At 29.1% G+C, this 17,821-nt stretch overlaps 1 long non-coding RNA gene across 2 annotated transcripts; it reads right to left on the bottom strand.

Annotated features, from left to right (window-relative positions):
- Positions 1-1,797: 1,797 nt before the first annotated feature.
- On the bottom strand, positions 1,798-5,214 carry LOC146872049 (uncharacterized). 2 transcript variants are annotated; one of them, XR_014983726.1, is made up of 7 exons: positions 5,068-5,214; positions 4,723-4,903; positions 4,056-4,222; positions 3,410-3,567; positions 2,820-3,323; positions 2,477-2,728; positions 1,798-2,354 (listed from the first exon to the last, which is right to left on the bottom strand). It is a non-coding gene; the product is annotated as an uncharacterized LOC146872049 (long non-coding RNA). The 2 variants fall into 2 exon arrangements; XR_014983727.1 differs by lacking the exons at positions 1,798-2,354; positions 2,477-2,728; positions 2,820-3,323; positions 3,410-3,567 and adding an exon at positions 3,823-3,968.
- Positions 5,215-17,821: the final 12,607 nt, after the last annotated feature.

The raw sequence follows: 17,821 nt of genomic DNA, 5'->3' as shown, positions 1-17,821 counted from the left end.
CTTCTTCATTACACTTTCTCGATCAATACTAAAGAAATTATTATAGCCCTCGATTTCTACGAGCGAACGGACAAATAGTTGAAATTTTCATTGTTTCATTTTTTCTTTTATACCTCCCCGAATTCTTAGAAATCACTCAACGTATTATCGCTTGCGTATATAGTGATCTATTAGTATTGTATTATCATTATCGTCATTATTATTATTATTAATATCATATCTCTTTCTAAAAACACGTAAGTACATTGTGTTTTAACGCGCACGGTTTTTTTTCTATCCGTACCGTAGCTATTAAACCAAGCCTTCATCACAAGAGCAAAAGGATCATTATCTCCCGTGAGAAAAGTAATAATTTCCTTTCGACGTTTCTCTATCATTTTCTATATTAATTTAGTGCTCAAAGAATTTTCTCTATTTCGTCTTTGTGCAAAAAGAGGATACAAATTTTACAATAGCATGTACGTTGGCTTTGTTAGCACAATTGATGAATACAAATGCTCACGTTTTTTTTCACCTCTGTATCATTAATCTGTGTATATGTTTTATTGCATTTTGAAAATGTTTTTGTTTATTGGTCGATCGTGACCAATCGACACAAATGTTTGTTCTCTCGTGAAAAAAGTAATTGAACTTTATCCGCTTATATATTAATCTCTTCACATCGGAAATCATGTTTATTCTTTTATACTGTTTTCTTGTTCTTTGACATACCTCGTGCTTGTGACATAGAAGACTGTGGCTCGTAGACTATTTTCACAAAATCGTTTTAATGGAAATGTAAACATCGTTTTACGTTGATAAATCGAATCGTTTGAGGCTTAAAATCTTGTCGATGTGCATTCGAAGGAGTATTCGACGCAAGGAAATCAGTTTCGGTCTTATAAGTAGATCGTGTCGTTGATGTATCGATCTTATAAGTACATTAAATTATATTATGATTAAGAGATCGCGCTTAAAAGTTTTTAGCAACTTTCGCTAAAATCGGTCATGATTCTTTCCATTTTATTCTATTTTTATTTATTTTCTCTTTTCTTATGGAGAATCGGGAAATTTTTTAAAAGCTTTACTTACTATCAATTTTATATTATTATAGTAATTATCGATGTTCGAAAAATTAATTTAATCATGCTTTAATGCGAGTTAATCGATCATCATTAGATGGTTTAAATAGATACAGGTAGAGAGAGTGAGAGAAACACATGAGATATATAAAGCAGTAAAAGGTAAGAAGTAAATTATTGTGAAAGTTATTTTTCATTCAAGTCTGTTTCTTTTGCGGAGAAATAATCGACCGATTATGCGAAAATAAACTTTATGTGCAATACCACTCGCTCATTTTTTGATTTGATATGAGATTTACTGCTCATTTTCGTGTAATAATCAATTTTATGAAATGAAAGTATAATGATATCTCGATGAAAGCATATTTTGGCATATTACAAACTTATAATTTGTTTTTATTAATTTGATTAAATGAAAAATATAATATATTATCTATGATTAATACTTTCGAATATTATTATTTTTAATGTGCTACTTTCAGGAATAATTTTCAAGACTTGTAATTTAATAATATAAATACAATAGCTCATATGAGCAAATTACTTGTAATAATCATTTTTCTGTCAGAAGGTTGTTTTACGTGATAGATAATTTGCTCTTTTAAATATTTCTTAAATAGTTTTCATAATTTTTTATTATAATGATGATATTATGCTATATTGCTTGCATAGAGATGATATATTGCTTTTGTTTGTTTTCATGTAAAAGCAATTGAGCCATTATTCTGTTGTACTCTAAGAGTTTGTCATTCTGGCACATTATTTTTACTATGCAAGGATCAACATAATTGAAATCAAAGAGAGCTCTGCGTGCATTTTTTTTTTGCTTACTGGTTTTTTTATATAAAGAAATATCATGGTGTTCATTTTTCGCGTGACTGTCGTAGTAGCTGTGAAGTAGACGTGTTGGAGGACCATTGCAGAATTTTTCTAAGCGATGGATGAATTTTTCAATTTCATCGATCTTTCAATTATGCCAACGACAAATAGGTTCGAAAATCTGTCCCTACTACACCGAACCTGTAATCAACAGGGTGATCCTTTCAGTCATGTTCACGTCCGCTGTGAGTCATCTAGATTTTTCTCCGTTTGCTCCGTTGATATATATGACGTCAGCATTTAGTTTACACTTCCGATTCTCATACGTCGATATTAAAGATTTCTATATTGAATTCTTGTCGGTAATTCATACTTCTCTTACTATGATATTGCAGATTCTTTGGCTCAATAGATTAATGGATTAAAGTCCACCATCCAGCGTAATTGATATAATTGACCCGAAAGAATACAAACCTAAAAATTTTTTGTTGGTAGTCTATAAAACTATCAGAAATTTTCTGCTCTTTGGATCTTCTGATATGAGCTTTATGAAAAGTTTAGCTTATTTAAAATTCATATCAAAGTATATTACCTACTTGTTAATTGCAGCAATCTAAAGATGAATTTTGAGTAACTTTCTTGTTTTCGATTGTTATTTCAATAACCGTTACGTTTAAAAATCAATCAGCTGACAAGTGATTTGGACCAGAATGTATTTGTGTTATTACTATGCTGTTGCTGATTAATATACTTTTTCATGGTACCGTTCGGCGTTCAATCATTATTTCGTCAAAGCGGTGATTGAATATTAGATTACATATATGTAATAGCTTCATCCTTTCGATTATCTGAAATGTGTGATTTAGTGCTTATTTCATTCAGTGTTTCTATTTGTCGCAATTCCGAGCTCGACTTTTGATATAAAACATTATTTCTTACTTCTTTACTGATGTGTATATTTTAGAATACTCTGTTGCAGTCTGTAAGCTGACGTATCATTTGTTGCTGCTAAATTTGACTTTCACAAGATGTTCGCTTTTGTGTAACATCCTTGTTGCTTGTTCCGTATTATTGAAGGCTCTTTTCTTTGATGGTCTAAATCCAGATTAATTGGTCTGAATCCTTTATTCCATTTCCATATTTGGTTTTCTTCAAGCGGCTCCTTTTCAACGTCTTGTCAAAATGACTGTGAAATTCACAGTATTCTTCTACCTCATTTTCAAAATATACTTATGCATCAAAGGATTACATTATGCTCATGTAATTTTTGCGCATTAATTTTTACTTGTGCAATTCATGTTCGATAATATGACCTTCTAAATATTGAAAATTTTCTATTTTTTCTGCAATACAAAATGAGAAGCTACCTCTGAAGAAAAATCTCTTCTGAATGATCCTTTAACTCATTGTTCTTTCTCCGTGATTTTGCTGTTAAGATTATTCCTGTAAAATGTTATATTTCCAGGTTTACTTAATCTATTTCATTTTTTAACATTTATCTCTTATTTGTGGCGAACTTATACAATTACCTATCCTTTATTGTTTTGGATTTTCTCTTTTAATTCGTTTTCTGTATAATTCACGTCCTTGACTGTAGATAATGCTTTCTTCAGTTCCTTCAAGAGTCTTCCTAATGTATTATTGTCTTTTCTCCCACCATCATTGGCAATGGTAGCATATTTAAGTACTATAAGATAAAATTCACATATGTACATATAAACAATTTATATAAAATTTTGTAAGAATAATAAAATATTAGAGAGAGAATCTTTGAACTATTTGAGTTGGTATAAAAAATGCCATAAGATTGCCGGATGTCAATTGCCCAATGGACATGAAATAACCAACAAAGTACAATGTACAAAGCAAAATATCATTTCAAAATAAATTTGTACGTGATAGAAAAAACCTATACCAAGTGTTAAATTTTCATAAGTCAAATGCATATTCAACTACTTTAAAAAATACTTCTGTTTCTCGAAGAGTGTACCACCTTGCACAATGATATATTTGAATACATTTTGATTTCATTGCCACCTTTTTTATAATATAAGAATGTACGTGAATATAAGCAAAAGTAAAAAATGTCTGCAACATTTAAATTCGGTTATGATTCAAGAGCATAAAGAAGAAACTATCCTCTATCTCTATTAGAAATATATAGTATGTACATACTTGTGCAATATATATGCATGCCAATATAAGTAATGGTCACAGAAGCATTCCCAAAATATTCCTTATAGAAACATTTCCTTTACTTTATACTATTTTCGTCAATACATTGATGTATTATGGTGTCTTTTTGGGATCCAAATATTTAACATTGCTATGATCAGAGTATTCTACAAATAAATAATAAAATAAATGTAATGACACAATATGTAGCGATGGATCTATGCACAGATGATAGAAACGATGGCATAGGTCCTGTAAAACAGTGGCTTCAGGCAATTAACTAAGTTTATATTACATAATAAATTTAGCTAAATATCTGTCGGTCGATAAATAAATTTTATATCTATATTTATTCCTATGATCCAGTAGGAGTATTTTTTGCCACATCGTTTGTAAAAACAGTTAAAGGAAGAAAATTTTATTAAAATAAAATTGATTTACTTTAACACGAGCAAATTTTATGTCTTAAGTAACTTGAAGGCTAAATCAACCTACATTTATAAATACTTTTTATCAATGTTTTCTTACTTACTGACAAAGAAATCAATAACTGTGGATATAAATATTCCAAAAAGTCTTTCTATTGCGATTACGGCCTATCACTATTTTTTGTTGCCTTATTACTTCGTTTAATTGCTTCGCATTTAATTGCTTCTTTCATATTTACCTTCAATATATTAACTGGACTTGTTCATAATGTCCTTCAACCAACTTTGTAAATGTTTGATAGAATCTTTTGCTTCTTGTATTCCTGTTTAATAGATAACCTAAACGTGGCGTTGAAATCTCTTTTAAATTGAACGACGACATTATCCTTTCCTTTGGATGGATTAATTAGTAACGATTCCCTGAAAAAAACGACTTACGGTTTTTATATTTATAATCTTTAATGATGATCAATATTAGCAATAATATACAAAGAAAATGACTGGTAGAAAAAAAAAATATATTGTAAGGTCAAATAACAAATTTTACTAAAGTTATTTATAATAATTTAAAAAAGAACAATTACCTTCCAGTTAATAGAAAAATAGTGTGTTGTTGATATCGAATAATTCCTAACAAACACATTATGAGTAAAATATCATTTTATCATATACATGTAGATAGTATGATTATGCAAATGATCTTCTATAAATTGGTACTAACTCAACATTTTTGTTATACACAATGAAAGCATATCACTTTAAAAAATTATAGAATCAAACACATCTATCAATCTATTTTTTAAATAAGTATTAAATATAATGTTAAGCTAACTTAACCTTAGACGTTTATTGACAACAGCGCCACTATTTCATCATGTTTGCATTTGTAAAAGACATTGTTATATGGCTTGGAGAGTGTAAAATAAGGGTTAGAAAAAATTTTTTAATTACCTATTATTAACGAGACGATGAAGCTCGGTTGCAACAAAGTACCACAAAGTTATAAAAACTGATTAATTCACCGCTGGAAAGGAGACTAATCGGATCGTCGCTCATTATATCATCTGTGCAATGGACCTCACAAAGCTTGTTATTTTTTGATCTATTATATTAAAATATCGAAACATTAAAAATATGATACAGGAATTTAAAAACTGTCTAAATACCTTGTCAGTCCAAACTAAATGAGAAAATTAATCAATTCAATTTGATACCTGTAGAAATAAAGCTCCTAAACATGAAAACAAAATTTGTAAGGAAAATGTTAATGCGTCCGCATATAATTATTTTCCATACGAATATCGTCAATTCTCGAAGTTGTTACGACAAAAGTATTAATTTTGAACGTTTTACGTTTAGATATTTGTATGTGTGTGTGGGTGTTTGTGTATATATATTTTCTCCTTTTCGAAAGTCGAACATTTCCCATCCAATTATTACCAAATTATGATACACATTACTATAATTGTAAATGACCTAATATTCAATATTGATAAATAAAAATTCGACAAAGTATTATTCTTTCCCAAATACATATAGAAACGTATTAGAGATGTGTATAAATAGAGAAATACGTAAATAGAGAAATCATTCCAATTATTCAATTTATTAATTATTCATTATTTCGCGCGTAATATAGAAAGCATAAGGATGTTCTGCATTCGCATCTATTCATATGTGTGTCTATTTTATATTTCTATATTTATATTAAAATTTAATTAAGAAAGAAATTTTTTGTTTACATTTAAAATTCGAATTAATTACATTTGATACTTTCACATATTTTTATTATATGTTTTTATTGTTTTTAACTAAATAAATATAATAATAATATTTGCATTGACTCGCGTCGTATCCGCAGTAATGTGATGTAATCGAATTATAGGAATAATTTCAGTTCCCTATTAGTGGTCCCTTCGCCTTCTTGGACGTTAAAAGGAGTTTACATGGTGTTTTGTCGCTTCGCATAATTACCGATAATTAGTAGACTTTTTCTAACGTACACTCTCTTCCAATATATCTATCGATAACAGCGTGATTTTTACGGGACTGCGTTCGCAAGTCGGCACGTACTTATGCGTATTCTATTTTCTAGCTTTATTTTCATAACATTGATATTTTTCTCTGACATTGATGCTTTTATACTATCTCCTAATCAATAATTTTGTATTTATAATTGCAATCGATCGATTTCGTGTATTACATTCAATATTCATATATACTTATATTTATACGTGTATATATAATATATGAAGTAGAAGCAGTGTTTATTCGTAATACGTTTGATTTCCTTTTATATCTCAAAATAATCTGATTAAATAAAATTAGATTCAATATAAATAAGTGATGTAGGGTTTATGCTAGTTCATATTCTTCATGATCCTGGGGGAGGATGCTCATCGTGCAAAAGATCAACAAAGTCTACTATAAGTAAATTTCTTTTTTAAACATTTCCTTTATAATTCAAAAAACACTTTCATTATAAAGATCATACTAATAACTTTGTTTTTCTTTCTTTTTTCAGATAAACAATTCGGGTGATAATAAATCGAGTGTTGTACCGTTTAAATAATATAACAATCATGAATTAGAAGAATCCTTCGTTCGTTACTTTATTTTCGCCCATGTTTAGTGATTTAAGTTTTAGTATCACATGCATTTAATTCGACTGCGAGCAAAGCAGTCAGTCGTAGAGTTAGGATTTGTTTCTATAAAGTTTAAAATTATTTTTTTTTTTATATTGTCACATTATTCGCGTAGTGGAGTGAATGTGTCAATAAAGATGATCGAAAAATAAATACGTTTTCTTCTATAAAAGCATATTGGTAAGTAAATTTTTTAATTTCGTACTTAATGATTTCACAATTTTTTTATTAATGTAGATTTAATAAAAATTTGTTTGTAATTTTACTGATCCACATTACGATTGTGTCTTATCAATGACGATGAGCTACTTTATTTTCAAATTAATTATATATCGAACTACATTGTTTTTGACTTTCTATGAATCATAGCTGTTCAATTTTGACTTATTTCGCGGACAAATGTTTTGAAGCTAACGTAGAACTTGTAGCAGAAAACGAACGAATTTAAAATCCCTCCAACATTTAATCATGCCGAGAAAGGTCCGAATCAGCACAAATTACTGTTTGTGATATTTTCAATATGTTATTGACGAGCATGACTATGAGTAATTCCTCTTTTGGTAATTTCTATTTCGCTTGGTATTTTTTAGGAAAATTGTTTTGTTTTCGCATGATAGACAATTAAGGAAGGTGACTTCTCTCTCACTATTCAGTAATATGATCAAGGTACAATACAAATACAATACAAATAGAGGTACATAAGTAATATTATTTTCTTGTTGATTATACCATCGAAAATTTAATTTTAGGGTAATTATCATTATTAAATAAACCGCAATTATCAATTCCTTTTTATTTCGTGCTGTTTTAGTTAATTTCATTTAGTTTTTATTAATAAAAATTAAAGTAACCTCTTTTATTTACTTAGTATACATATACTTACAAAGAGTTTTCTTTATTATAATAATGATACTAGTAATATTGCTTTCGCTTTATATCAGATCTTATTGTGCAGTTGTCTGTGTAGCCATGAATGAGTCGATTCTTGTTTCATGAAAATAAAAGAAGAATCGTGAAGCTGACTATGTTTTGAGTAGAGGCGTCATTAAAAAAGCTCTATTCGGCCAACAGGAAGAGCTCCGAAAAAAGTCGAAAGGAGAACAACGCAAAGAAAGAGAGAGAGAGAGAGAGAGAGAGAGAGAGAGAGAGAGATCATCTTACCGCCTCATGTTTCTTCATTCGTGCGTCGTTCTAATGGCCGGTTTTCTTTGTTTACTTTTATAATGTTTTCTCTCTCCTCTCTCTCTCTCTCTCTCTCTCTCTCTTTCTCTAGCTCTCTCTCTCTCTCTCTCTCTCTCTTTCTTTCTTTCTTTCTTTCTCCTTCTTACATTTGAATCCTTGCCGTCTGCCCTGTATATTTCATGCATCCCTCTCATACTCTCTCTTTCTCTTTCTATTATTACCACCTAACTCTTCGTATACTGTTTGTACTTTTATTACCATTCTTATCTCTTCTTCTCATTCTCTCTCTCTCAAAGGAACACTTATCTCGCTATCTCTCTTATTCTATGTATATATATATATATATATATATATATATATATATATGTATATATATATATATATGAGTGTATATATTTTTATATAGTATATATAACGCACATATATATATACATATGTATGTATATTGTTATATATTATATATCCATATATCCATATATACATATATATATATATATGTATGTATATGTATATATATGTATGTTATGTATATATATGTATGTATATATGTGTATATATATATATATAATAACTCGGATTGCTTATGGGAGGTGATAAACGAAAATATGTTTCTCTGTAAACAAAGTAATAAATCTTTATTTGTTAATTAATGCTTAATTGCTAATTAGTCTTAGCTATGAACAAAGAAACGACAATTTACGTTTATTATTCACGTTAATTAAATTTTATTTACTATATATTATCTATTATAAATATCCGTATAATCTCTCGTGCTAACTTTTTCTTCTACGTTCTATTTCTTACTGCCCGTTTCTCTTCCAAATCTTAATGGCTCGATTTGTAGGTAACAAAAAGAATTTGTAAATATCAAAGAACAATGGAAGGGCCGGTCATGAGACGCGCGGCGAATCTACCTGAAGAAAGTATACTTTCTTTACATTATATATGTTACGTAACTTTTGTAAAGATAGAAGGAAACAATAATAATAAAAGAAAGAAAAAATTCACAGAAAAAGATAATACAAACAGATAGCACATTGTGGTCCTAAGAATCTATTAATATTTGTCACGTAATAGTTTGTCAACTCGATTTTTTACTTCTTCGTTTTTGTCATCGACGAAATCAGGTAAAACTGTAATGAACAAGAAGAGAGAGAGAACCTTTTTTCATGCAGTACAGTACACATAATTCCATTCCATAAAATCGATCACTACAGGAAAATGAGCAGTAAATCACGCGAGTGGTATTGCTCATAAAGTTCATTTTCGCATAACCGGTCGATTACTGCTTCACAAAACGAACGGACTCATACATGGCTCGACTTGAATGAACAATAACGTAATGATGATCTTTTAAATCGCATTACGTTAAAGCATGATTAAAATAAACTTCACGAACTTCGATAATTGTTACGATAATGTAAAATCGATTGTTATAAAGCTTTTAGAAAATTTTCCAATTCTCCGTAAGAAAAAAGAAAATTAATAAAAATAAAAAAAGAAATGGAAAGGATCATGATCGATGCTAGCGAAAGCTGTTCATTCTTCTAAAAATTTTTAAATACGTCATAATATTAATCATAATATAATTTTATTTTCTTATAAGATCAATACGCCAATAGCATGATCTATTTATAAGACGGATTGCACCGAAATTAATCTTCTTGAGTCGATTACTTCTTCGAGTCGAACGTCTTTACATCATAGTGCATATCGATGCGATTATAAGCTTCAAACGATTCAATCTATCAACGAAAGGCGACAATTACTTAGTGTAAACAAGAATATTTCTTGAACAAATATACTTCTCCTACACAATCTTATACGCCACGCGTCAATAAATTATATATATAATATATATAATATATATAATATATATATATAAAATATATAATATATAATAATATATATAATATATATAATATATATTATATATAATATATATAATAATAAAATATATATATATTATTATTATATATATATAATATATATAATAATAAAATATATAATATATATAAAATATATATATATATATATATATATATATATATTATTTTGCTTGGAAAGAGAAGAATAAGAAAGAGAGAGGGAAAGAATAAATAAATACTAAAATAAATATTTAAATCGTCTCTTTCCAATCGTAACAACATATCGAAATATTTCATTTCCTATATTTTTTAGATTTTCCTTTATATATATATATATATATATGTGAAAATCTAACGATATCGGAAACGACCATAAATCAGATTACATCATAGGAAACTCGGAGCAAGTATTACCTAATCAATCAATAAGTCTATATCGTTTATTCCGCAAAGTCGATTTACCAATAGATTCGAAAGAATATCGTCGTAATAGAGATCGTGATAACAATGATACATTATAATAATCTTTTATTATATGAATTCAATCTTTGAATTTCTCATTCCCTCTCCTATAATATCCATTATAATTCGATCATGCTAATCTTCTTTTGTTTTACTAAACAATTTAATTATTTGGATAAAAAGAATTTGATAAGAAGCTCAATCTAATCATTTATATACGCATTAGCCATATTCAAGAAACTTGTAAGTCAGCAAAATAGACGGATTCTTCACAATCCGTATATTAAAATATATCTCCAGACAGATTACAAATAAATTATAGGATTATTAATATCTGTGGGACAAACATATTATATACATTATAGTATGGAATAAATATCGATCCTTGTCAATTGATATATTCCTAAAAACGTATTCAAGTGATAAATCAAGGATAAATATGATATACATGAGTACATATATATGTGGGATGGAAGGTCCTAACGCTACTTTTTGGTATACATGTATGTGTATGCGTATGAGATAATCCGATCGACAGTTAAATAAGGGATGGATGATTGTCGAATTAGTTACTTGTGTGTATGTGTGTATAAGATAAGTAAGTCTATCAGTAGTTGACCGAAAAGATTGAAAGTATTAGCGTTAGTTAGTTGTGTGTGTGTGTGTATATGAGATAAAATGATCGAGAGTCAAATACAGTATCATTGACTTTTGTATTTCAACTGTGTTCTTCATTATACGATCAAATCATCGAAATTATTTAAAATGTGAATAATTTAATCAATGACGTAACCTAGATATGGTGTTACATTCACAAACGTTTCTTTTATATGCTCCTCGATATACATATATTTACGCGCACACACACACACACACACACACACACACATATATATATATATATATATATATATGTAAAGAAAGTATACTTTCTTCAGGTAGATTTGCCGCGCGTCTCATGACACGCCCTTCCATTGTCCTTTGTTATTTACAAATTCTTTTTGTTACCTACAAATCGAGCCGTTAAGATTTGGAAGCGAAACGGGCAGTAAGAAATAAAACGTAGAAGAGAAAGTTAGCACGAGAGATTATACGGATATTTATAATAGATAATATATAGTGATTAAAATTTAAATAATAAACGTAATAAAAATGAATAATAAACGTAAATTGTCGTTTCTTTGTTCACAAAGAAGCATATTTTCGTTTATCACCTCACATAATTAATCCGAGATATTATATATATTTAATGTCCATCTTCGAATTCATTATTTTACAATAATAAATTTAGTAATTATTACAATAATATTAAATAAAAACTTTTATTTATATATTATTGTCAAGTCAAATCAATTAATCATAACAGAACGCGAATGGATAGATTATTATTATTATTTTTTTTTTTAGTTATAATATTGATTTATACGCAAATAGGTATAACTGGCACGATGGAGATCAAGATTCATTTTCCGCAAAATGAATTTATTTTATTGCGGTAAATCAAAGTAATGGGATCTTTAATGCCATTTTTTTGTTGTCTTCATTCTATCCAAATTGTCTAGCAAATTTCGTTTATAACATTCTGTTATCGGATATCATCATATTAAAGATCTTTATCTTTATTTTATATCGTGAATTCACTCATTATAAAGTAAATATCTTCGAAGAGTAATTCATACAAAATATCGTACGAACAAATTGAAATTTTTTAAATCGCTACATATTATTCTTTCTCTCTCTCTTTTTCTGTTTTTTCTCTATTATCATTGTACTAAATATCAATATCTTAATATTACATCAATCAATATAAAACTCATTAGAAAATCAATTAATTATAAAAATTTATTTGGAAACAAATTTATATATAAAAAAAATTAAGAGAGAAAGAGAGAGGGAAAGGGAAATAGAGAAAGAATATAAATAAATAGTAAAAATAAATATTGAAATCTTTTCCTTCCAATCGTAACAATATATTGATATATTTCATCTCCCATATTTTTTGCTACGAATGCTTTATTGTTTCTTATTAAAAGATAGTTTGTGCATCTATCGATAAGAAGAGGGTGAGAGAGAGAAAGAGAGAAAGAGAAAATAGGTATGACGATAAAAGTTATGAGGCAGCATACTTTTCATTTTTTTCAAACTCAAGTTCACATTTTTAGCTATGATATTAAACGATGCTTGCATATCTTTTTTTTTCTTTTTTATATTCTTTTATTCATTTTTTTCTTAAATAAGCCCTCTTACTATGCTCTCAACTTTTCTATACCATAACATAAACTTCTCTGTGTCAATCTATTCTTCTAGCTTTTTTTTTGATAGATATTGAGTGAACAGAAAGTATTACGATTCGTTATTTATATGTATAATTTTAACATAATAGAAACTTTTTGATATATAAATATATATATATATATTTAAAAAAATATAACAATACTGTTGACAGTACTCATACGATTTTTTATCCTTCAAATGATACATGTCAAAATTTTGTGACATTCTGATAATTAGTTTACAGGTTATAGTGGTTTTAATGAGCCCAGTTTTGTAATTTTTAAAACAATAGATAAAAAAGAATTTCGTGTATTGATTAAACATTGTTTTTTGATGAGGAAAAATACTGTTGAAGCAAAACAGTGGCTTGATAAGTGTTATGGAATCTCTGGGAAATTAACTATTATTGACTGTTGAATTTAAACAAAATCGGCAGTTGTTCCGGAAAACATAAAAAAGTCCACAAAATAGTTTTGAAACACCGTAAAGTGAAGTAGCATGTTATAATTGATACTTTAAAGATATCAGAAGGTAATGTGTTCATAATTTTACAAGAAAATTTGAGCATGCGTAAGTTGCTTTCGAAGTGGGTGCCGCGTTTTCTCACATCTGACCAAAAACAACAACGCGTCGAGGATTCAGAGCGCTGTTTGAAGTTGCGACATAAAAAGGATTTCTTGGGTCGGTATGTGACAATGGATGAAACATGAATCTACTACTACACATCTGGCTCAAACGAAGAAGTGATTGCCAAAACTGAGACCTATTTTGAGAGCAAAGACAAATCGTTTTACAAAAAAAGCATCGAAAAGTTAGAGAAGTGTTGAAATGAATGTATCAGTCTTGAAGGAGAATATGTTGATGAATAAAGTAGAATTTCTAAAAAAAAATTTATTTTTCCTAGCTAGACCGAAGACTTATTGAGTGATGTTATATAGATTGTTATGCATATTATGTAGGTAGTCTCAATCGTGACTGGGCAACAGAGACCATGTGAAATTTTCAACGCTAAATAATTGCAAGAGCGTAATTAATTATATATTCAATCATTGTTTCCTTTATATTATTAATGTTTTTAGATTAGTTACTGTATTTTCGATCGGTAATTCATTACACAATTTGCTCAATAGTTTCATTTTAAATTCGTCTATTTTTCATGACAAAATCGGAATGACGAGTCGATTTTGAAGATATAAAAACTAGTTGACAGACGCATGATCTGTGGGGTTCGTTCGTTTATGGAAGGAAGAGAAGAGGCTGAAATCTAGAGTGTTTAAGCGAAATGGAAGTGCAGGGATAACGAAATAACGAATAGGACAAAAACCGAGAAGGTTTTTTCATTCATTGATCTTTACCGAAGCGAGAAAAACGTGGTAGTAAAAAAAAAAGAAAAGAAAAACAATCGACAATCCCAAGTAAGGTTTCGTTGAGGAGAATTAGGAAATGAGTAAAAAGGATGTATAAGAGAGAAGAAAAAGACAAAGAGAGAGCGATAGAAAGAAAGAGAGGGGTGAGAGACAGACAAGGGGTTTTTAGATAGACATGTAAACTGATAGTCGATAATCCTTCTTCCTCTTTCTTCATATCACGGATAGAAAATATTGACGCGAGATAACGACCATCAGGCAAGTGACATTAAGCCGTTTTCACTCCCTGGATAATATATCCGTTCTATTCTGGTACAGAAGTGAAATAACATTTGGATTAACAAACCGTTATTACTAAAATCGACCTTTCTCTCTCTCTCTCTCTCTCTCTCTCTCTCTTTTCTTTTATATGAAAACAAAAAAGAAGAAAAAGAAGGAACATTGGCGTAATTTTCATTAGAATAGAAACTTTATCAAAGAAATTAACTAATATCGATAATTATACTTTTCAGTGTTCACATTCACATCGATCGGAATTTATACAAACTTATGGACTTGTTTTCTCGAATTTACAAATAGATAAAAACAGAAAGAGAGTGAGAGAGAAAGAAAGAACGATTATCAATCCAAGCACCTAACTCACTCTATCCGGATATAATTACGCGGAAAATAATTAATTATTCGTGCATACATAACTATTAATAGTTAGTTATTATAATGAAAATTACGTAAATGTTTACAAACATATACTAAATATTTCATTTGTTAACGATTCGATGATTCTCAATTTCTCGCTTTCGTGAATGAAATATCGATGGACATTAGTGTTCGATTACATAGAAAAAATATCGTTGCAAAACAAATAGAATTGATTAGAAGAGAAATATAGGTTTTATCTGGATTAAAATTAAAGGAGAGATACGATTAGAGTAACCGGCTAAAATTTCAAAAGGAATTGATTAACATCTTTGAATCCAATGGAACAGATGAAAAGTATCAACGATATCCAGTACTTCAAATTTTAATCGAAAGACATAGAATGTCCCGATTTAACTAAGTCGAATGGTTTAAAATATTTTAATTATATTACACATACTCTTTTTCTTTATCCATAATTTTTAATCCGGAATTTCAAATCCTCCATCTTTTCTTCTTTTTTGTAGTTTCCAATTGAAAAAAAAAAAAAAACAGAAAAAATAATCTCGATAGAATATTTCTTGAATATTTGAACGCATTACTTTCAAAACCATGTATATATATAAGAATCTGATTGTAAATTAGTTTTAAATATAACATAGAATATATGATACTTTAACAATGCGTTTCATGTAACGCACGATAGAAAACAGATGAAATAATAAACGGTAAGCGCACTTATAGGTTGTTGTAAATATGTTGTAAAAATAAAAAAATAACTTAATCACTTGATGAATTTTTAGAGAATCTTATATATATGTATATATACCTATGCGATAAATCCCGAAGGATAGGGAAGATTGAGAGATAGAGCGAGCGAACGTGAGAAAGAGGAAAGATGCTCAGGTGCATTAATTCACTGGAGTCCATTATGATACAAGCCGTCCGAAAAAGCTATATACTGGGATAGCGCTTGATTTTACGACGTCAAGCATAAACATGATCCTTCGTGAGCATGCAACAATCTGTATGTAATAAATGATCTCAAAGGGTCATTATGCGGTTAACTTCAGCAAGGTTCATTCACGTTATCAACACTATTATTATGTATACGTGCACGAGCTTCACATACGAGTGAGCTGATGGATTTATCAAGAAATTTAACAATGCGGGCGAGTAATAAAATCTGGTCCTATTCTATAAAATCCACTGTTGTGTATTGCGTGTTTGCTTCACTGGTATATCAGGGTCTGATTATGACAGAAACGAATTCTTTCATTATAATAATCCTTTCGAATAAACGAATTTTTTATAACTTAGGTATAATAATATAATTTATGTAATAAATATTTTATGTAATAAATTAGGTATAATAATATAATTTATTATAACTGATTATAACTTAGATATGTATGTACGTAGATATGTAATATATAATGGATCGTTTCCATATCTTCTTTCACAAAGGTTTCGACGAAAGCGCACTGCACTGCAACCTAATATACATATATATACTTATATGTATCTAGGGCAAATCATTATTGATATATCATTTTATTATGAAAAAAATTTAGTCCACAAAACGTGTATATTCTCCATCCTTTATATATTGCACCACTGTTGTAGTATTATCAAATTCTATTCAAGTGGAATAATCGTTGCAAAGTGTCTCGTAATAAAACAAGTTAACGAGGAAAAAGAGAGAGAGAGAGAGAGAGAGAGAGAGAGAGAGAGGGAGTGAGAGAGAAAGTAGATTCCTTTTGTCAGATCCATGGTGAGATATTTCGATCGTTAAAACGATTTTCGTATTTGTAAAAATAGGTAATTGTATCAAAAATATTTCGTTGAGCATTCTCGCAAAGTAACATCAATTATGTTCGTATACTATACGACAGCTGAGCAAATGAATTTTCTTCTCATTGTTACACATCCATTAGCGCTAATCAATTCACATAACGTTAGATATTTGAACCGAGACTAGAGACTATGTGTTCCCGCGTCATTACTTATTTGTTCTCTATTCCCTTTGTGCAGCCAAAACTCGAGGACGTCTCTATAAGCAAATTAACATGATACATCTGAGTAATTATTTAATATTAATTATTCATACTATTAATCATTCATTACTGTATGTAACTAGCTTCGCGAGAGACGAAACATCATGAGCTGACATAATTATGCGTATTAAACGATTTATAATAAAATAAAGATATCACTTACTACCTACAAGAGAAACGGCAAGAGAAATTAAGAAATTAGATTTACCAGACCAGTCTTTTGACTGGTCATGCAATTTAAATTCAAAATTCCTACTGCATGTAACAATTGCTTTCTGAAATGATGTGTGACTTTTGTAGCTATAAATAGAGAATACATTTTATGAACTTAATATTACATTATATATAATATTAACAAATATATTTTTTGTTATTGACACTTATACCAGTATCAGTCAAAATTACTGATGCACGTTTCTATGAAGAAATTTTGTAAAAAAAAGACATTGGGGAAGCTATAACAATTGATGGGTACTGCAACGTTTTATCGATACAGAAATATGATTTCTGGAGAATCATGAGACCGATACATTATATATGGCGCCCCATGCGTCATTCGTTCCGTTATCGGCAATGATCCGATTATACGCAGTATTTATTTAGGAACCGGGCCCAGCGTTGCGGCCCGTCCAAGAATATAATTCATTGTTTCGGGCACACACGAAATAAATTCTTAGTCCAATCGATCTCAAGGTGTAATCATTCACTTTTATCCCCACAGTGACACGGGCAAGAAACATTTATGTGTATATTGAAATATTCAAAAATTGATTCTTTTGTAAGAATACTAAATATTGAGAGAGTTACTTGATTTTAACTTTTTTTTAGCGATCGTCAGGCCCTAAAA

Source organism: Vespa mandarinia, unplaced genomic scaffold (assembly GCF_050613455.1).
Source record: "Vespa mandarinia isolate Hongniang unplaced genomic scaffold, ASM5061345v1 scaffold_61, whole genome shotgun sequence".
Classification (NCBI taxonomy): Eukaryota; Metazoa; Arthropoda; class Insecta; order Hymenoptera; family Vespidae; genus Vespa; species Vespa mandarinia.
This window is presented reverse-complemented; position numbering and strand designations above follow the sequence as displayed.